This window comes from Tachysurus vachellii, chromosome 4 (genome assembly GCF_030014155.1).
Source record: "Tachysurus vachellii isolate PV-2020 chromosome 4, HZAU_Pvac_v1, whole genome shotgun sequence".
Lineage (NCBI taxonomy): Eukaryota > Metazoa > Chordata > Actinopteri > Siluriformes > Bagridae > Tachysurus > Tachysurus vachellii.
Genome location: NC_083463.1, coordinates 16,644,149 through 16,667,503, shown reverse-complemented (window position 1 = coordinate 16,667,503; position 23,355 = coordinate 16,644,149). Strand labels below are relative to the sequence as shown.

The following is a 23,355-nucleotide window of genomic DNA, read 5'->3' as shown; positions in this document are numbered from 1 at the left end:
TGAATTTTATAAAAAGTAAACCATCATATAATATCAAGAATTATAAAATGAATCTGAATTCATTCCTACATAGTTTTGTGAATTGACATCAAATTAGCCATAGACCATAGCAGCATTTTAATGGTTATACATGTGAAACATGTCTTATAAATGAAGTGAAGTGAAGTGAAGACAAGTGGGCACAAATTGGTGTGATACTCGGGTCAAACGTGTAGTATTTATTAATCCACATTAAAACAATATTAAATAAATTTTAATAAACTTTAATCAAGCTCAGCACAGACAGACGGACACACTGGACCCACTAGACAGACTGACACACTGGACAGACGGACACACTGGACAGACGGACACACTGGACAGACTGACACACTGGACAGACGGACACACTGGACACACTGGACAGACGGACACACTGGACAGACTGACACACTGGGCAGACTGACACACTGAACGCACTGGACAGACGGACACACTGGACAGATTGGACAGACTGACACACTGAACACACTGGACAGACGGACACACTGGACAGATTGGACAGACTGACACACTGGACAGACTGACACACTGAACACACTGGACAGACAGACACACTGGACAGACTGGACAGATGGACACTCTGGACAGACGGACACACTGGACAGACTGACACACTGGACAGACGGACACACTGGACACACTGGACAGACGGACACACTGGACAGACTGGACAGATTGGACAGACTGACACACCAAACACACTGGACAGACGGACACACTGGACAGACTGACACACTGAACACACTGGACAGACGGACACACTGAACACACTGGACAGACGGACACACTGGACAGACGGACACTGCTGCATATGATGATGACTGCAGCTAACATTCTCTCTCTCTCTCTCTCTCTCTCTCTCTCTCCTTCCCAAGTATCAACAATTTATGATTTCCCACTTCCCAGTTCCCACTTCCGAGTTCCGACTTCCGACTACAGACTTCCGACTTCCAAGTTCCTACTTACAAGTTTTGAATGTCTAAAACAGCAACTTCCCAAACACCAACAATTTATGATTTCCGACTACCGACTTCCGACTTAAGACTTCCGACTTCAGACAAGACTTCTGACTACTGACTTAAGACTTCCGATTTGCGACTTCCAACTTGTGACTTCTGACTTAAGATCCCGACTTCTGACTTTCGAGTTCCCACTTACGAGTTTTGAATGTCTAGAACGGTAACTTCCCAAACACCAATTTATGTTTTCCCACTTCCGACTACCGACTTCCGACATAAGACTTCCGACTTGCGACTTCCGAGTTCCCACTTACGAATTTCGACCTCCCAGTTTTCATTTACATTTTTGACTTCTGAGCTATGAGTTTTCAGTTTTTATGATGGGCTTTTTAATGTCAAAATTTAAAATTGCAAATTCCCAATCACCAACTTATGATTTCCGACTTCCGAGTTCCCACTTACGAGTTACGATATATATGTGTGTGTGTGTGTGTGTGTGTGTGTGTGTGTGTGTGTGTGTGTGTGTGTGTGTGTGTGTGTGTGTGTGTGTGTGTGTGTGTGTGTGTGTGTGTGTGTGTCCAGCGTGTGCTCTCTAAGCATGTCTTTATTACTCTGCTTGGTTTTCCACTTCCCCCACCTAACCACAAGGGGGCAACGTCACATCATGTGTCCTATAAAATCCCTTTGGTTACCATTGATACCCTGAGATTTATACCAGGGTGTAAGTGTACATTTGGCAACAAGAGGGCGACTAAGACCTGAGTTTCTAAAGAGAGTTTCACAGCCCTGTATCTAGAGCAACATGGCACATTTGACAATGTTCCTGGTTTTACACACTAATTTAACCTCAGGAGGTTGTGTAGTATAGCTGGCGAGATGACTCGTATATGATGGGAGACAATAAAAGGCTAAAAATGTGTTATAAAAGAGTTCTCGTGAAACCAGTGTTTGAAAACACTATGCTAAAAATATCTAAGTGGAAAAGTAATTATAGATTTATTTGATTCTTGTTGTAAAATTTAGTGATCTTTGTATAATGTATGATGTAATTTGCATCTACTGTGCTTCATTTGCTTTGAGTCACATCACACCTTGATTTGAATAAGATTTGTCATGTAATTCTGATTTCTGTCTGGCTGCAGTACACCCTGATGAGGTCAGTCTACATCACAGGTGAACACTGGGGTTGTTTTCATAATGAAATTAAACTGGAGATGATACAGTTTTTGTTCTTTTATACGTGTTATATATACCTATATACTCTCTCTCTCTCTCTCTCTCTCTCTCTCTCTCTCTCTCTCTCTCTCTCTCTCTCACACACACACACACACACACACACACACATATATAGGTATATATAACACGTATAATATATATATATATATATATATATATATATATATATATATATATATATATACGTATATATATAAACTTGTTTTTTATACGTCTTTGTCTCCCCTCTGTATGCTGTCAATGCCTATATTAGAAAGTGTGTATGTTCCTGGGTGTGGGGATAGTTTTGTATGTGTATGTGTGTGTAGCTAACCCTAGCTATATGAAAGAAGTAGTGTTTGGTGGTGCCTCATGAATGCTGTTGTGCAGAACCCGACAGACAGGCCACTTCATTCAGATAATTTTAACCCACCCCCCATCCCATTTTAGATGAAACCCAGCCCTATGACGCTCAGTGTAAACAGAAAATCGAGTGAAAATAAGCTAAAGGAACTGTGTTAATTATGCTAAAATGTATTATATTAATTTTGTTAAAAATGTATCACCTCTGTCCATCTTGTTATGTAAGAGCTTAATCTTTGTGTTTGCTCCTCTTTACTTTACACTAATACTCTGTTTGTATTCCCTTTAATTAGTGTGTGTGTGTGTGTGTGTGTGTGTGTGTGTGGGTGTTTGTATACAGGCTTTTGATCACTGTGGGAACTGAGATCTGGGTGGGCTGAATTAAGATTGAGAACACAGAATTTTCTATGTTGAAGTATACAATAAGAGCATGTGTATGAGCCAGATAGAGGGAGGGAAGTAAAAGTGCTTATAATTCATAATTATTTATACAATTTATTCTGCATTGTTTAATCAAATGCAGAATTGTATATGTGTTATTAAAGAAGGGTTTTTGCTATTTCGTTGTCTTTTATAGTCTCTTAAATTAGATCAATAATGACTTTTCGTAGGTTTTTTTTACCCCTTTAAGAAAAGTCTTGCATTTCCATTGAGGCGTTCAGGTGGGGCCCACTGATGTACTGCTTGCGAATGCATCTGAAAGTGTTGCCCCTTTAAGAGTTTCCATGCACCGGGGGCAGCCCCTCTGAGGTGACATGGTCCTATGAAACTGTGAGTGTGTATGTGTGATTGTGTGTGTCGCTCCTTCACCGGCTCCATGTGAGAACCGTGTTCTTTTCCTCGTTTGCTTATGACAAAGTCTTTTCCAGGCTCGGTTTTTAAGCATGAAGAGTTGAAGGAACGTGTAGGACAAGCTTTTTAAACAGTGCACGTTTAGCTCAACTCTCTCACGTAGGAACCTGGGAACGTGCGCGCGGGTGTTGAAGCTCCACATTACGCACTGGATAAAGTGAACTGTTCATACAGGTGGGGTTTAAGCGGGTTAGGTGAAGGTGAAGCTGGTTAAAGTGGGACTTTGTCTGCGGAACACTCAAGGTGAGTGAGTGTCTGTCTGAGCATAATGTTGAAATATAAACAAAGCTTTAATTTAGTCCGTATTTTAACGAGCCTGTGTGTTTGAAAGCTTGTTTACAGAAGAAATGCACTGATTCTAGTTACATGTTTTTATTTAGCTTTTGTCAGTCAGATTTTGCTACTTTTATGGACGATTGCCAAACTAGAAGGACTCCTGAACAAGTGTTTTTTCTTTTCTGTTTTTGTTAAATAAATGTCGGCATTTAGCCTTTAGATGTAAACCAGATGTGGACGCTTTCTCTCAAAGGCTAATGGATATTTGCAGGTAAAAAAAAAAAAAGTAAATTGCAAGCTGTATGTCTGTTCTTAGTCTGTCACTACGGACAGTTGACATAATTTATGGCTTAAGAGGCAAATGGAAACACAAAGGGACTAGTACTTTATGGGCTGTTTGTATTGAAGCGGAGTTTGGTTCAGCTACGTTACGCATTCGCCATATCCGGTGTCGGGGTCACACTGTTCTTTTTAATGGACCAGGTGTGCTGACGTGTAGTGGGCGTGGCCGAAACAATATAATGCTAAGGGGTTTGTTTGTTTGTTTGTTTGTTTATTATTATTATTGTTGTTAATATTGTCTACCACACCCTTTGTGTATACGCATTATGAGTAAATACGGATTTACATTTTGTGCTTTCATTACCTTGTCTAAAAGTATCTCGGTTTCACAGTATAACAATGACTACACATCTCTGCACTGCTATAGCCTTTATATTTATTTACTGTACATATGTTTATGTATGTATAAAATTACATACTGTACATTATGTTTACATATATAATCTATATCTTACATGTTGTACATATGCTTACATGTATACCTATGTATATTACATACTGTACATGTGCTGCATATTTCTCTGCACTTGTCTGTTTGCACAATTGTTACTCTTTGCACTTCTGGTAGAAGCCAAACTGCATTTCGTTGCTGTGTACTTGTACTATGCAATGACTAAAGATCTATCTATCGATCATTCGACTATTTAAAAACACAAGCTTGTGGTTAAAAAAAAAAGAGAGTAAAAGTTTATTACTCACTCTTTGTAGACAGGAGTGAATTTTACTATATTCACCATACCAGACATATAGCCTTCAACCATAGTGATACCAGCATCAGTATTTATATATTCATTGCAGTGCTTTAGACTTTTGGGGAACAGGATACTTCCTTTTGCTGGCATTTCACAATATAAATATGAAAACTGACTTAAGTTCTTTAATCACTGCAAACGTATAGCTGTTGTAATAATAATTTATTTTGCGAATTAGCAGCCAATATTAGTTATATATATTGGATATATAGGATTACATAATGGAAAACTGAAATGTACCATGTATACGGTTTGGGATGTAACCTCTTTTTAACGTCAGTGCATCTACTACACTAGACAATATGGAAACACTTGACCCTGCAGTATCTTTGTCCTGATAAGGATACATGTATTTGGAACACAGTATTACCTAGATGCTGGTGGGAGAGGGGGAACGAATTAGCATTATCACCAAGAGCTCCAGTGTTGCATGGTGTGTGTGTGTGTATGTGTGTGTGTATGTGTGTGTATAGTGGGGGATGGGATAGAGTATTTTTTTCTACTGTGAAATTAGGCCTTTTGGGAGACTTACAAATGAAGAGTGTAGATGAAATGTATTTTTAATATATTACCAATTTCTAATTCTGTAACCATCTGGTCTAAGGCCAGTGCCCACCAATCTGTAATGGAATTAAATGAGAGCATATTGACACACAAAGCCTTCAGTCCACTATCTGATCATTGCCTATCAGAATTTCCGGCTTGTTCCTGAGCAAATCTGGGTCATCATCGAATTCAAAGATTCCCATTGTGAATGTGAAATATGCCGTGCCATATTTTGTTTTCCAGATGAATGGGTGAATAAATAGCCCACTGGATTTTAGCATGTTCCTGTCCCATGCTCACTTGAGTTAATTCAAACATCTGGATTCAAGAAATAGCTTCTGATGCAGTGCTGCATGCAAAATAAAAATAGCCAATGTGCAAGAACTGATACACCTTGTACATTAGCATGGAGATTTTATTACTAGAATGTATTAAATTCAGTATGTTTTAAGCTTTTAGAGTTACTTTTTAGCTGTGGTACATGCAATGAAAGCACAGCAATGTCTCCAAACAGCAAAAATAAAAATATAAATTTTTCTAGATATTGGATATGCTTGATGTACACAGGATAGAGCTCCAAATTTTGGCAATTTTATTAGGTAGACCTAACATTTAGGTTACATTTTTTTGGCTGTAGTAGTTGAACGTTGCTTATGTGTTGAACGCAATATGTCACCCACCACCTCCCACTATCCATCAACACAGAAAGTACAAGGAATATAATATACACAATATCGTCATCGAATAATCAGGCAACTCAGTGTTTCATTATGTAATATTAAAGCAGGGACATATCTTGGTCCTGCAAGCAGGTGTAGTTCATATGTGCTAAACATTTGTTATGTGAACATTTACTCAGCATCATGGTAATAAATTAAACCTTTGTGCTGTTCAGTAGTAAAGAAAGAAGTGGAGGGACATTTTCACAAACGTCCACACAGTATGTGCAATTGTTCCAGAAGTTATGTCTGTGTTTGTGTTCACTGACTGACAGAGAGGTTTTTGTTTTCGCCTGGCAAGCCAGGAGATTTAGAATGTTTGCTATTTCGGGTAGTGTTTTAAATAGTGCATGCAGTCAGTGGTGCCTGTGTCCAATACAAACTACACTCTTAGGGATGTAAATCCTGCTGAGGGAACCATTAAAGGTTCTCTGAAGAACACTATGACAGTGCTCTCTGATAAGGCCCTTAATTTTTGAGCCCTTAACTATTCCTGTGGAAAACCCAGTGTTTAAAGAATGTAATGTAATAGGTGTTTTGAGTTTAGGGTCATTATTTTTTTGTTGATGTTCTTAAACTCTTACATTTTTTTCTATGAAGCCTACGTGTGTGTACTGTATGTTGAGCCTCAAAATCACGTTCAGCCTCAGGTTTGTACACTCCTGACTCCTGGACAACATCCGAATATGAGAATGGGAAAGCGAACTTGACTTGTTAAATGACCTTTAACCCCCACTATAAATGACTCCATTATACATTTACCGTTCGACCCCTCAAGGCTCGACCTGTTCTGACCTCTGAACTAAACGTAAGCCTATAAGACTACCATAACAAAAAAGTTGGACAAATAGGGGGTCTTTTTCACTTTTCAGCTAAACCCAACATGGAACAAGCGCTTCACGAGCTAAGAATAGAGTGTGTGTGTGTGTGTGTGTGTGTGTGTGTGTGTGTGTGTGTGTGTGTGTCAGTTCACTACAGCTCTAATGTGCAGCTAATTCTCATTGTAGCTCCAGAAAAAACATTCAGTATTTTGCTGTAGAGAAATCTTCATCCCAAACATGCTTCAGTAAAGCGGCAATTTTGCTTGTTGTCAGCTTTAATACAAACCTTTAGTTGGACTTTTAAGTCACTAGAGCAGAAGTATGTAAGCAAAACAAAAAGCAGTTTTGTTTTTAAGTTATCTTGTTCAGTTGAATTGTTCATGGCATACATTTTCAGTGTTGCCATAAATATACATGAGTGTCTAATGACTGCCATGTGTTATCAGACCGAACACCATTTTTCACTGTCGGTGAACTGAAGGCCACTTGTTGAGGACTGAATGAGGCTCTCCTTGCTTTCAATGCAGAAGGCAGTGTGATTTGAATCCAAATATTTAATTATCAAGGCAGTGCCATGGGGAGAGGAAGGACTGAATTTAGACCTAAGTGCTCTGGGGAAGCTTTCAGGATAAAGCCTGTTGTTTTTTTAGATTCATATTTTTTGCATACTGTGATAATTTACATGTCAGTAGTGATGATTAGCATGCATTCTCACCGGCTCTCAGATGAAAGAAGCCTTCCTATTCTAATAAACAATAAGAAATCCTGTAAGAAGTGACATGGAACATTCAAACTGCTGTGTTACTACTATGTAAGTTGTACATTCAACTTTGTGGAGTCTGTGGTGAAGCATTTGTCAGCAAGCAGACAAGTAAATGATGTAGAGATCAACTGTGATGTGACTGCCCATTCTCAAGAATTTAGCTGGAACTGTTACGGTTGGATTTGGCTGGAACTGTTGAACACAATAATCTCTGAAGGTGATAATTCCAATCTAAACATTGCTCAAAACACGACTGTTTAGTCACTTCAGTGCGAATCTGACACGTGTCATAGTATCTGAGATCAGTTTATTCACGGCACTGTTTCATACGTGAATCTAAAATCTACTCTGGTGAGCTGCTGGAGCAAAAAGTGTGGGTTGAGTATTCTCAGTGTTGTGTCCTAGTATGTTTTGTGTGTGTGTGTGTGTGTGTGTGTGTGTGTATTACATGTATATTGGCAATACATAGGAAAAATGTTCACAGTTACTCTGGACACCTGTGTCTGCTCAACTGTAACATGATCTGCTTCATAGCACTCTCAGCTTTCTCCCTCCCTCTTTTTTCCCTCTCTGGTCTTGTTCACACACTACTAACATTGCTCTCAGGTGAACAGCTCAAAAGTGGACTGCAGAAAGTGCAGGTGTAGTTGATCCAATTATTCAGGTCAAATTTAGAGGTGCTTTGGGACACATGTAGCTACATTAGTGTTCCTGAAAACATCAGAATGCTGCATGATCTACAGCATCGTCAGCTTCACAGTTTTCACATGGAATCAACCAGCTTTTGAACCGTCTGGCCTTCTTATCCAGCTTTTGATGCATGCACTGTTGAACGACGTACAGACACCCTGGAAAAAGGCCCAATGTCCTCATCCAGCTTAATGGTTTGGTTGCCCGGAAACTTGGAGGATAATTTTAACTTAATTAAAATTTAAGTGCCACAAGCCAATTAAACCAATTAAAGTGGACTAATATAAATCAGCGACTAGATAAATTCCATGGGAGGGGAAGATTCTGTGTAGATGAAGGTTTAATCCTCTCCTCATAATGTCTTTGATGGCCATCACACAGTTGTGTTCAGTATTTTGCTCTGGTTTGGTCAACTTTTACACCTCCCACCCAGCATGGTGCTAATTTTTAAGAAGACTGTAATTGGTGGTTCATTTATTCAAACAGTAACCCTATTTTTTTTTTTCAAACTATGACCAGAATGCAAACTTGGCTGATGTTTGCAGATAGCAAGTAGAACATCACTCCATCATGAAACATTTGAAGCATGTTATACTTTTAAACATACATATTAAGAATCAACTTTACTTTGCAAAAGTCAAAATGGAGTTTTGTTTCTTGGTCAACAGATGAGGGAAAAGAGGTTAATAACTGCTCTCTCTGAAACCTGCTATTTACTCCCTGCTACACCTACTTCTTGTCCAACTATGAATTAAATATAAAGAAATAAATAAATAGCAACCCAAACATGCAGTCTGTGTGTCTCAGGCAGCTAGGCTAGTTATTTGTCCATTTCTGTTGTATGTCAGATATTTGACAGTATTTGAGTTTATATTTCATTGTACTCTCTCTGTTTTTGTAAAGGATCTATTTTTCTTTTTTTAATTTAACATAGATTTACAATTTATCTCTAACATCTATCCCTATTGAGCAAGCCAGAGGTGACGGTGGCAAGGAAAAACTTCCTGATGTTATGAGGATGAAAACTTGAGAGGAACCAGAATAAGAGGGGAACCGCTTCCTCGATTGGTTGCTAACAGACTAAATAATGTATTTTTCTTTCCGAACCAGAAAACTAAACCGTATGACTAAAAACGTTCGTTTTTGCTTATCTGAGACTAAACCAGTGCTCAGTGTACACAAGCTGACTACCACTGCAGCAGTTGTTCCGCTCCGTTATGATCAGAAGTTAGCAGCTAGGCACAGGTTAATTAACATCCAAGCACTAATGGGAAAGAAGAGAGTTGTAAGAGTTCTGTCTGCCTTTTTCTCTCATTAGTTTGGAGTCACAGGAGACCACAATGTTGGAGTCACAGGAGGAGAGATATGAAGCATGGTGCTTTTAAGCTTTTTTTTAATGAGTCCGCTTAGTTTTCTCTATATTAAACCCACTGTTTGTTGTTGTTGTTTATTATTATTATTATTATTATTATTATTATTATTAAAGAGCAAATGCACACCAAATTTAAATGCAAGAATGATAAGTGGCCTTGTTGGTTCATCTACATCTTGTGCAAGTTATCACATCTATACGAGACGCATAAAAGAATCACTTTGTATAGTCTCTCCACAACTCTGCACTAATTTCAGGAATCGTATCCCGTAAATCCACACGGCTCTTGTTGCCGTATACTTTGAAAGAATGAAAGAAAGGTCTTGCCATTATGGGATGGTTACCAGGGCAATCTGGCAAGCAGTAAAAACCCTGCAAACTGCAAAAAGCATTTTAAGTGCAGCAGTGTGAGCTTTTAAACTCTTTAAGTTGTCAAAGTGAGAGAAAAGAAAGATAAGAAAAGACTTAGGGAGAAACGAGACCGCTGGGGAAAAGGCTGATTTGAAGTGACATTTTCCGAGTGACCTTACCATCGCAACTCAGGTTTTGATCCTGGTTGCTGCTGTTGGAAAGTTCAGATATAGAATGGGGGGCATAGAAGCCTTTATTATCGCCACATATACATTTATAGCACAGTGGAATTCTTTTCTTCACATGCCCCAACTGAGGAGGTTGGGGTCAGTGTGCAGGGGCAGCTATGATACAGCACCCCTGGAGCAGGGAGGGTTGAGGGCCTTTCTCAAGGGCCCAGCAGTGGCAGCTTGCTGTGCTTGAACCCCGATCCTCTGATCAACAACCCAGAGCCTTAACCAGTTGAGCCACCACTGCCCCATATGTTTGAAGTCCTGAAGCTTCTTCATCTTTTGGACTGCAATAGAACCAGTTTTCCTAAATCAAAGTCATTATGAGATCCTGTTATTTTTATGCTTCATTCACACTTCCATTTCTAATTTGCTGCTGATCTCTAACTCCTGATTGTGGCTGTTACTGAGCCATCACCAAGGTTCTGCAAGCTTGCGTTGCCAAATGTATTAAACACTAGAGGTGATATAGTGGTAGGTTGTATGTTTATATCAGATAGTTACTCTACATTTAAAAATCATGAGTAAATGAATAAATAACACATGGAAAAGCTATTTATTTATTTATTTATTTATTTTTTACAAATTTACATTTTTTTTCAGTAAATGTTATGTGATGTGAATGTTTTAAAAGTATCAATATCAAACATGGGGGTCACGGTGGCTTAGTGTTTAGCACGTTCGCCTCACACCTCCAGGGCTGGGGGTTCGATTCTCACCTCCGCCTTGTGTGTGTGGAGTTTGCATGTTCTCTCCCCGTGCCTCGGGGGTTTCCTCCGGGTACTCCGGTTTCCTCCCCCGGTCCAAAGACATGTATGGTAGGTTGATTGGCATCTCTGGAAAATTGTCCGTAGTGTGTGATTGCATGAGTGAATGTGTGTGTGCCCTGCGATGGGTTGGCACTCCATCCAGGGTGTATCCTGCCTTGATGCCCGATGACGCCTGAGATAGGCACAGGCTCCCCGTGACCCGAGGTAGTTCGGATAATCGGTAGAAAATGAATGAATGAATGAATATCAAACATATAAATTCTTATATAGTCTTATTTTTAATATCTAATTCCATGTCAATCAAAGCATCTTGCTCAGCATGTTGCATCAGTAAATACTACAGTCCAGTTTCACACTGATTAGCTATGTGCACAGGTATTTGAATAGCTGGTTTTGTGGGATATCATCTATCAATTCATTCATCCACTTCAAAACAGCTAATATGAAGATTTTTACATTTAGAATAGAATTTTACATCTTCACCGTAGCTCCTTAAAGTCAGTTTGTAATTGTAAATGTAATTGTGATCATGAAATGATGAAAAACAATGTTATAAATCCTAATGGAGATGACCAGTTTGAATCCTGATGGTGGCACACTCTTTTGCCTGTCAATCACCATGACACACTGAGCAATCCTGGGTGTCTCTGAGCTCATGAATGTGGGAGGGAGCAGATAGCTCTTTCTGCTGAGTGGGTTACTCTGCCTTCTGAAGCAGCATTAGCTGCAGTTCGAAAAAGATGTGTCTCAGAGGAAAGAATCCGATATTCTTCACCCCTGCTGGTTGATAGCTTCAGAATACCACCTTGTTCTACCTTGTGCTGCCTCCACCCCTCTTTTCACTCTCTGTTTCCCATTAGACCTCAGATTTCCGCAGGACTTTGGGTGTGCGCGTTTGATGTGCGTTCTTGCGTGTTCATGCTCGCTGTGCATGTCGCTCATATTGCAGAGAGACTTGCAGGATACACCAGTGTGTGTTACTCCCTCCTGGGTACCCCTCTCTGCAGGGGGCAGAAAAAAAGCCGTCCAGTCTCCTTTGTGTTCTTGTTGGAGTGGAGGTTGAAAAGGCCAGCGAATAAGAAAAGACAGAGAGAGAGAGAGAGAGAGAGAGAGAGAGAGAGAGAGAGAGGGAAGGAAGGCAGAGGAAGAGGACGGAGGATGATTGTAGATCTCTACTGGCAGACAGTGGGAGCATAGCTGTTGAGGTGTGTGTGTGTGTGTGTGCGAGCAGAAAGGTACACTGGATTATGCAGACGTGGTGAAATTGTGGGAACTCAAGGTCTCTTTGGTTCTCAGCTTTGGACCAGCTGAGACTTCTGGTCATGTTTGTATTCCTTACCTGATTTGTATGATGTTTTACAATCATCAGTTGGATTTAATGGATCAGCAACATTTCTTTTTCACCACACAGACATGTCTTAACATGTTTTGTAATGAATCTTGTTTTGTTCTGTTGTCTGTTGGAAGAATTTTGTTCTTCTCGTAAAGGTAATGGCACATATAGTAATTGATTTTTCAGTCATTTCCTCACTGTCTGCTTTTACTTGCTCACTCAAGCTTTCTTCACTTTGTACACATACACACTCACACACCTTGTTTCCCTTCAATCCCTCTATCTGTTTGTAGCTTTTTAAACGCTTCAGTCTATTCAGCAGCTACCAATGGGGCAGTCACTGTGAACCTCCCTACCCCTTCCCCCTCCTTATCTTACCCTTTTTCATTTACACACACACACGCATGCACACACACTCACCCTCAGGGTCCCTGTGTCCTGGGAAAAGGAGTTTCCATAGAGAAGAAAGGATGAATGTAGGACCAGACTGCTAAAAAGTTTCTTGCTTTGCCTTTAGGGCCTTATACATGTACCATGTCTCTGGCGTGATATGTAACTGTCATGCACAGATCACACTTTCAGATTACCTCAGATACAAGAAGAGTTGGATACAACAACTCAGTGGCATATGCAGTAGAGCAGATTGGTGCTTTCACTTGTGCCTTGTAGTCCACTACAGCGCATACACGGATTTGTAATCCGACATGTCGGCTCTGTTCTGTGCCATCCGATTGACAGTTGGTGTTGGGGGGTGTGTGTGTGTGTGTGTGTGTGTGTTGGGGGGTGTGTGTGTGGTTGTTGTTCCATCTCCTTTATCATATTTGTTGCAAGTCTGACGATTAAACCTTTCTCAAAATTGCTATTTGTCAATATTCGTTTATACCATGTTTTAAATTCTTTAGGGCATTAAAACACAATTGATCTGTATGTGTGTGTGTGTGTGTGTGTGTGTGTAGTTAGGGGGTTTCCTAGCAACTCCTTTGCCACTTGTTGCCAAGCTCTGGTAGGACTCTAGTTGGCCAGGGAGCCATCTCATGCTGTGAGGGCCTCTGTTCACTCCTCTTGCCTTTAGTGGGAAGATTTAGAGAACACACACACACACACACACACACACACACACAGTCCTGTTAAATAATGTGTGTTCCTTAGAAATGTCATGGAATGTTTTTCACATCATGAAAATAGGCTGCCATTTAGTATTTATGAGAGTTGTTAGATTTATGTCACTTTTTCTGTGGAATGTTCACTTCGTTCTGCAGACGTAATGTCTCTCTGTGTGCTTTTTCACCTAATTCTAAGTATTTCCACACTACCTGCTTGCTACATACATTAATCTGTTATTCCAGTGTTTATGAGCAGGCTGGAGGGGAAGGTGTGATGACAAATGGTGAAATCCTTCTAGACGAGTTTGTAAATATTGTTATGTATCTGTTTTTTTTTTTGTTTTGGTGATTTCCACCTGCTGGCTCACCCCTTTAACACACGACTGAAGCACCTATTTTCTCTGAGATATGTGAAGCCAGACAACAAATCTTTTTGACCTGCTTGCCACGTGGTGCCACAGGGCAGCGTAAGTGTCTGCTCTCTTCCGCATACATGAGTTCACAGACCTCCACGATTGGCTGTGGTTGTGAGAGGAGAGAGACTAGGGCATTCCCTCTACCCAGTGAGAGGACGGCTGGGGCATGATTGTTATTTAAACTCTCCAGCTTCCCCTGACAGGGTGAGCATTTTTGTACTTGAGACAAATGCATAAATTCTATTATGGAGAATTTCTATAATCCAGAATATATTCCCGCTTTTTCCCCACCTTTTACACTTTGTTCGTATTGCTCTGTGAAGTTTCTCATGTTTTAGCTTTCTATTTTAAAACTTATTTATTTATTTATTATTATTATTATTATCTGATTGGCTTAGGTAATGCTTCTGAGGGTATGATTGAGCTGATGAGCTGTAATAGTGTCTGTCAACTGATCAACCGTAAACATGAGGACAACTTCTAGAGCAGCGCCATCACGTTGTGCCCATGTGGAGGATTATGGGTAAAGTGTTGTACTTCACCATATGGTGGAAATTCGGCATTAATGCTGCAAGTTTGGTGAAAGCACATGTCTATAAGTGATGAATGTTTCTCTGTAGTTTGTTGAGATGGGCTACAGAGCGTTTTGTGATGTATAACAGGGAAGTGCGTCAGAGTGTATTAGTATGAGCAAGACTTCATAAGACTTGTTGGAGTTAATAATGTCTCATTCAAAATGTTATTTTGTCCAGTAAGAAAGGAACTGCTTACGTCATCACCATGTGCACTAATGCAGCCAAATAGAGCCTCATCATTTATTTACAGTACAGTGTACAGTTTTTTTTTCCTCATTTTTTTTCCTTTTTAAGCCCCATTAGTCTCTGCACATCTCTCAACTCCCAGCTATGCAGCGCAAGTTATCTGACTGTGTATTAACATTCCTTGAAACTTCAACTGTGTGTGTGTGTGTGTGGGACAGGAAAGACTGTCCTGAGGCTAGCAGGTGTCCTTGATCCTGTCTCTGCTTGCTTATTCACACACACACACACACGCCTACACACACACTCAGGAGGTAAGTACGGGTGGGACCTCTTGCTGTTTTATTCGGCAGTGATTTTGTTCACTGACTCGGTGTGAAGCTGAATGGATCCTTTGGGGTGATTAGCATTCGAAGTTTAATTCCTGTATTAAGCTGCAGAAGGCTGGTGTAAAGCTGCAGCTCATAAACAATGACGGTTTTCTTTATAGGCAAATTATTCCTCCCGAAATTTTCCCGAAGGACAGGTGAAGGAGTACAATCATTGTTTCACTTGGCTGTTCAACTCCCCTCTAACTGCATTTAAAATGGTATTAACCGTCTCATGAGAGTTACTTCACATTGTAACAGGTCAGACTCCTATTGAATTACACATGTTTAATGGACATTTGTAGCAACTTGTAAATATTTACTATGCATACTTTTGGCATATTCCTAATTTGCCTTTTGGTTCTTCCGTTTTAAAATACAGCAGTAAACAATTTCATCCAGAATCATCCAGAATTGCTCGACTAAAGGGCCCAGGAAATTTCAACTAGGTATTTCCACCATTTCAGCTTTAAGGAGAGGAGAGGAGAGGGTTAGAATATTACAATTAGCACATGCAATCAGGAAATATAGATATCACAACAACACAGCTAGATGGTGGATTTTTAGGTAATTCATGCAATAAACAGTTTAAAAATGCAGTACATTTCAAAATAATCCTTTTATAAACCAAATTGTTTAATGTCCACATACAGACCTGGCTGGCTTTTTAACTGATGAGTAGGAGAACTCTGAAGAGCATCGGTCAAAAAATGTGCTTTTTAATTCATCGTCATTATTAACTTCGTTTATAAAGTGTCAAATTTCATTGTATTGATTGTATTTGGGTCAAAATGTGTGTACAGGTTTTTTGACCATTTAGGCATTTATTTAGATTATAAATAAACGTACGTGTGTGTGTGTGTGTGTGTTTTGACTAATGTTAGGCAATTCACACATACATTAATCGACGAAGAGGGACAGACAGAGCTGACAGGGTGCGACTGGGTGGAGATGGCACAGACAGGAAGAGTCACTTTTATATTATCTTTCAGTTATCTCTCAAATTAGAGATTTTAAAATAGCTGCACAGATCATTCCAGATGAATATCTCTTTTGGACTATTTCATTGTGGAGAAAAAAAAATCTGCACATTGGTAAATATTTTTATTGATAAAATGCATAAACGTACACAACCAAGTCTTTTCTTTGGATCAACACTAAGCAATACAGAACATAATCTGTGGCTTTATTGTGTAGATCTGTGCACTCGGGTCTGCCATTATTTTTCGAGGAGCCTATTGTGGTGTTTGAGTAGCTCTATAACACAACCCTTCCGGTGGGGACGGAGCTGGTGCAGGGTTCGATCAGCCACCGAGGGCTTTGGCAGTTCGCCATCTGTTGCTTTTATGAAGCTGTCACTCGTCACCGTGAGGCTGTGTGTGGAGGACGGCTCCGAGTTCAACCTTTCCTCAGCACGGCTTTGCTCCTTAGTCCAAATTTGGAAACTAAAGTTTATCCTCTGCCATCCATCACATTAACACGAGAGTACAGATTCGTCTCTTAGTAGTAACTGTGTATATATAGAGTGTTGGAATCTGTAATGGGAAATGTTCTCTGATATAGCTTACTTATAAACAGGAATTAACAAGCAATTATCAGATTTTAGTAAATGAATATAAATTTAGTCATTACAGTGTCATTTTGTGTGGTTGGTTGCTATGGAACATTGACATGCTTTTGGTTAGGTATTTGTATTGCGATTAGTATTTAAGAGCCAGAGGGATTGGGCTTTTCTTAGAAAGAGAAATCATTGTTCTGCAATCCTCTTTCAATTGGACTGTTTTAAGCCACACAGTTACTGCATTTTAAATTTTTTTTATCGTCAATGGTTGTTCATTCATAAGGGCACCCATAAAAGGCCATGCGTTGAACTCTAACAGTAGTCTACTCTCTCTCACACACACACACACACACACACACACACAATCTGTCTCACTCTCTGTCTCTCTGTTTCTCTCTCTCTCATACGCATGCGTGCATACACACAATCTGTCTCACTTTCTGTATCTCTCTCTCTCTCTCTCTCTCTCTCTCTCTCACACACACACACTCGCACACGCACACACACATACAATCTGTCTCACTCTCTGTGTGTCTCTCACACACACACACTCGCACACGTGCACACACATACACACAATCTGTCTCACTCTCTGTGTCTCTCTCTCTCTCTCTCACACACACACACACACAGTGTTGTAATGTAATGGAGTACAAATACTTCGTTACCGTACTTAAGTAGAAATGTCACGTATCTGTACTTTACTTCGCTATTTAAATTTATGTCAACTTTCACTTTTACTCCACTACATTTCCTAGATAAAATGTATACTTTTACTCCGCTATATTTCCACTAAGCATCTTTGTTACTCGTTACTACAAAATAAAAAAAATAATAATAATAAAATTGCGACTGCAATAAGGGAGGTTTGGCGAATCACTGCTCCTAGATTGCATTACGCAGCTCCGCACGCTCTATTTCAGCGTAATGTTGCCAAAAGGAGGCGGAGCCACATTTTTTATCGTGTTACCACAAAGAGCCACATCATACACATGGGCACACATGAACATCACCTTTTTTCCCTGCCATTTTGAGAGCGAACTTGACACAAATTGTTTACTCCAATGATCTTGCTCCTACTGGGAAACTTTGAGGTATTTTCATCCCACTCACATGCGCGTTTGACGAAAATACCGTATTTAACTCAAGCGAAGCGAACACGCACAATAAAAAGACACACAAACTTCGATATGAAACGTAAGAACCGCATGAAACCGGGCAAAGAGCCGCGGGTTAGCCACCTCTGTCGTAGACGACCACCCCGACGATAGTGGTGAACAGGGTGAAGAAGATAACGTTATACACCCGTGGCCATATTTGCAAGAAATGTTTCTGTACATTGGAATGAAAGATTCTTCCTACCGGATGAAGTGCCTCTTATGCCTACCGAAAATCACAGAAATTTTACTTTGTACTTTTACTTCAAATACTTAAGTACATTAAATATCAGAAAATTACTTTTGATACTTAAGTACAGTAAATATCAGATACTTTAAGACTTTTACTTGAGTAATATTCTAAAAGGTGACTTTCACTTCTACCAAAGTCTTTTTCTAGTACGATACTTGTACTTTTACTCAAGTATTGCTTTCTAGTACTTTATACAACACTGCACACACACACACTCACACACACTTATGAGTATACTAAGGAGCACAGAGGATGTGTAATACACTGATGATTTGATGTGAACCAGCTGTAAGATTACAGTAAATTCTGCACCAGGACAGTTTTCTATAGTGAAAACTGTGCAAGCAGAAAAACGAAGTCTCTTCACTTGCAGTATTTTCTCTCTTTCCTCCTTTCTCTCCCAGCACATCTAAAGCAGAGTGCTTTTCCTCTCTTTCATGTCCTCGCTGTCTCTCAGCCTGTGTGTTGTGTTAATTCTTTGATATGTGCAGGCATGCATGCTCAGTGTGTGGCTTTGGCACATTCCTCCAGTTCAGGGGTTAACCCAAAAATGTTAAGCAGTGGCTTCCAGATATAAAAACACACACTTATCTGACACACACACACACACACACACACACACACACACACAAAGAGGCTACTGGCAATTATATTGTTTTTATATTGCAGTCACTACATTTTCTTCATCGAGTCATATTTCTTTGAGTATAGTCTGGTATTGTGGAAAAACATCAAATCCTCAAAGAAACGGAAAGAGATTTTTTCAATCAATTTCTGTTTGTAGTGGATGAACAGCAGACTCGTCAGGATGCTGATCTTGGGCAGAGGACCTATAGCTTTTGTTTGCGTGTATGATGGAGGAGTTATCATTTGTAGCATATCTAACTGTGTAAATATGACCGATGATGCTGTTTGAAAATGTGGTTAATTGGATAATTTGGGACACGATCATGGTTAATGTTTGCGTTTCAATACACACCCAATGATACGATTGATGGATGTGTGAGTATGTCAGGAAAAAGTCAGGGTCTGTGACAGCACAGCCTCCTCCTTTAGCAACCATCACTACCTACAGGTTACGTAAAATAATTCAGTTAATAAGCCGCATTTCTTCATTGTGGTCTCACATGATTTACAGTCACACTGATTTGTCTATCACAATATTATGAATTTAAAATATGTGACACTATATACACAGTGATGAAATAATCAAAGCTGATGGACAGGAGGATGATGGATATACAGCTTTTTCTTTTCATTTTCTTTTCTTTTTTTAACCTGGAGGTGATAAACATGATAAACTTCTCCATACTGCTGCCACTGGAAACAATCCATGTTCTTGCTTTATTTTGTAAAAGTATCTGCTGCCAGATCTATTGTAAAACATTTTTATTGTAAAAAATGACAGCGTATGAGATTAGCAGTCATCCTGTGAAGGTCACATTTGATCAGTTGAACTACGTTCAGTTCCTGAACCATAGGATGCTATCTGTTCCAGAGCAGGAACATTTGTATCGGAGAACCTAGAATCCTACACAAGTTCCTAAGATATTCCTGATTTATATTAGTCCAGAGTAATTTGATTTTATTATCTAAACCAGAGTGTGTAAATCTGTACTTATTGATCACTGTGGTTTAGGGAATGATCAATATAGCAGCGTGACCCAGATCACATCCAGGAGCAGAACTCTGTCTGCTGTCATCAGCTCACTGAAATTCAGAATGGAGAATGAGAGAGAAAGGTTTGATGCAGAAATATTTGGCATAAAGTACAATGAGTCACTGAAGTTTATTATAATCTTTATAAGTGACATTATGAGTCTTATTTTCTACTTCTTACTTTGCCTCAGCACAGGTTTATGGTGTGTTAGTGTATACTGGGTTCTAGTTCATGGGGCTTGTTTGTGTTTGGATGGATGTCTGGCCAGTTATTTTACATTTTACTGCACTGTTCACTGCCCCACATTTCAGTCTGTTCAGAAAGAAAAAAAACTATGCTTGAAATCAGCAAGCTCCCAGTGCTGCTTGTTAATTCTCATGAATAGGGGTGATGGGGTGAAGCTGGATGCAGAATTAGCTGCTCATTAGTAAGGAGTAAAGGACAGCATTAGCAACCGAATTTTATTTTCATAGTGTTGTCATTTATCCTTAAAGCAGCTGTATGTACTGTAGCTTAAAAGGCAAACACCGCTAATGTCAAAGCATTAAGACTCAAACAGAACAAGGCACGTTCTCATAAATGAGAATGAAATGAATTTGTTGTGTTTGACGTGTTATAACCTGGCTTTCAGGCAGCTGAAAGTGTGCACTTGAAAGTTTTGTCATGAATAACCAAGCTTGCTATTGTTATGAGACACCATGAAGCAAGTCCTGGGAGCAGAGTTTTGTGAACTTGCCAAATCTTGCCTAATGACCCTTTGAAGATGATGGTGAAGAAAACGTTTGTCCTGTGTAACTCTGTCCAACGTAACTCTCATTTTCAGCTCCAAACTCAGGGATGATTTAGTTGTAAGTCTTTATTTCAGAACAGTTCAGATGAACCGCATCCTGATGTTTGTTCTTGATTAGAGTCGGAGTCTGTCATACACAATGCCCCTGTGTTGGATAAAGATAACAAACTGCCAAACTATCCAAAACAAGGTCATGAGCAAGTCAGTGTTTTATTAAAGCCCTGATGTAGAGCAGACGTGCAGCCACCATGGCGAGTTGATGTCTCTGATTGTTGACGTGATTCTGCTTGAATTGGAGCACAGATGTAACGCCAGTGCTTCCCCTGATGACTGACGGGTTGTGGAATTGAAGTGAGCTTTGTCATCGTGTTGTGTGCCTCCCGCTTTGTTTTTGTTCATTCAGACAGAAAATACCTCGGTGCTCCTCCTCCTGCTTTTTCTGTTCCTTTTTGGACTTTGTAATTAAATCCAAGTTTGTGGCCTGGCAGGGTTTTTGGGCAGGATGGATGGTTGGGCTGCCTTCTTCACCAAAACACTGAACACTTTTAGGAGTTTGGTTGGCTGGTAAACGTCCTAAAAGCATCTTTTTGAGAAGAGACTTAATTTGTCTGCTTTATTTCATTGTTTTAGATGATCACCGATAGTGGCATGTTTGCTCACTTTCTTTTATTCTGCCTCTTTCTTTCTTTGTTGCTCAAACACTCACATGAATAGACATATACAGGATTTTCTTTTTGCTTTTCACGTCTTTACTGGAAAAAGAATTTAGGGACATTTAACAAATCTATCTTTATCACAGCAGTTTAATCAAAGGATTAAACAACAAATCCCAGGTCTCTCTCTCTCTCTCTCTCTCTCTCTCTCTCTAACACACACATGAAGTTTGTGTTCTCGACTGAAGTGTGTTTTTCTGTTATATAGAAGTTGTTGGAAATGTACTTATTCATATATAAATTGCTAAGTGAGACACACAAAGGAAACTAAACAGATAACCTGAAATGAATGATGTATGCCACATACAGGCAGACACATGTTCTAAAAAGACACACTTTTACTGATCTCTGCATTTACCTTGAAGTCATTGTTGTTTTAACGGATGCTCAGAGAGAGAGAGAGAGAGAGAGAGAGAGAGAGAGAGAGAGAGAGAGAGACTGTCTACACCTGCTCATTAATATCCTTAGTAAGCTAATGATTGGTTACATAGCTGCGTGAGAATTATTGTTTATTATTTTTACAAGTTCAGCTCAGTTTGTTTTTTTCCAGCAACAAGACTAAATCTTAAACTCACGGCTGATAGCCGAATTGTGACTAGTGCTCAGTTTCTACATTTATAAGGGCATCTGTAACATGAGAGTGTGACTGCAATAAGGAAGCAATTATAATGGTATCAGTAAGAGGCTGGCGTGGACGCCCATACACCAGTTAAACTTGGGACATAAATGTAGAGTGGCAGCATAAGAGAGAGAAAAAACAGCAAAGCCAAGAGTTTTTATGGGATAAGTATAGCGCGCTGTGGTCGGTCAGACACTGGCACGAGTGCTGCGGCTTTGTCAGTGATTTTTAGCAGTGTGATGAAAGGACACTTTTGTGTGAATTTGTCGTCGTTGTATATGTGTTTGTTCGTACATAAATTAAATCTCAAAGATGAAAGGAGAGCCAGCCTTGGTGTTTTATAACTCATCAGATTTGAATTTCACACGAAGGTCTGGGCAATCCCAACCCACTTTCAGTTCTTCATTTTCTTTTTCCGTCAGCTGACAAAGCTTATGCCTTTTGTGCTGACGTGAATGTGCAATAAATCAGGCGAAATGCTGGCACCTATAAAGGTTTCTCTCCTGTAAGATTTAAGATCATAATCTGATTATACTGGTAGGTGAAAACCTAGAACACCACATAAGCAGTAACAAGTGTTTTCTTTGAATGGAATTTTTTTTTAAACAGGAAAACTTCCAGAGCTTCTAGTAAACTATTTAGGTCAGAAGTTTTTGTTTGTAATAATTTGGCACAGTTTGCAAAACTTGCATACTGTCATCAGATTTGCTCTGTTGTCGATCACCCTGATTGTTTTGGACTTTTGAATTGTGGCACTTGTCTGGGGAAAGAAGAGGCTTTTTGCATGGAAATTTTGTGCCAATTGTTTGACCCGGAGTGCCGAGGTCATTGCTTTTAGAGAGAAAGAGAGAGAAAGGCTTGAGATTCTTTTTCCATCTAGTCAGTGTCTTATTTCAATTGCTCTTGGAGTTCAAGGTTTTGGGGGTCAGAGCCAGGATGTGTGTGAGAAAGGGTCTGGAGCAGAAGAGGACTGTCACCACAGAGAGAGGCAGAAGGGGACAAAGCAGCGAGTGGGGGTAGGGTGTGTGTGTGTGTGTGTGTGTGTGTTGGGGGTGAGAGAGTGCACGATTCTCAGAATGTTTCACACTAACTCCTAATGACCAGGAAAAAATCTCCCCTCGACTTGAAATGGTTTCCTCAACTGTGAGTTCAGCAAGTGATGTCAAATCAACATTGGAACATTGGCTGCTCATGGGATCTACAGTAAACAAATTAGTGTTAAATGAAATATCCTGTACATGTGTGTTCTTTAGTGCTTTAGATCAGTCAGAATACAGAAGTGTTCAGTTATCTGGAAGTTGAGTCATGTTAATTGAGTAGTGAAACATTTGATCCAACTGAAGAAGTCCAGGTGAAATGACTCAACTACCAGATAATCGCAAGTGAAAGACTGAGAATCTTCACTAGGGTTGGGTATCAAAAGAAATTTTCCGGTTCCGATTCCGGTTCCAGTTCTGCCTTACGATTCCCGGTTCTGATTCCGATTCCATAATAAAAGAAATGTGAAAAATAATGCAAAATACTGAAACAATTCCATTTGTGTTTATTAATCACTCTATAA

The 23,355-nt window shown here is 39.7% G+C and overlaps 1 protein-coding gene across 3 annotated transcripts in view; it reads left to right on the top strand.

Moving 5' to 3' along the window:
- The first annotated feature begins 3,354 nt into the window (after positions 1-3,354).
- The window catches only part of plxnb1b (plexin b1b), a 62,995-nt gene continuing 42,994 nt past the window's right edge, over positions 3,355-23,355 (top strand). For 2 of the 3 annotated variants that reach the window (XM_060868050.1, XM_060868049.1), the window contains exon 1: positions 3,355-3,674. The gene's annotated coding sequence lies outside the window, so the exon portion shown is untranslated. The remainder of the gene's footprint in view (positions 3,675-23,355) is intronic. The other variant, XM_060868053.1, reaches the window with a different exon arrangement.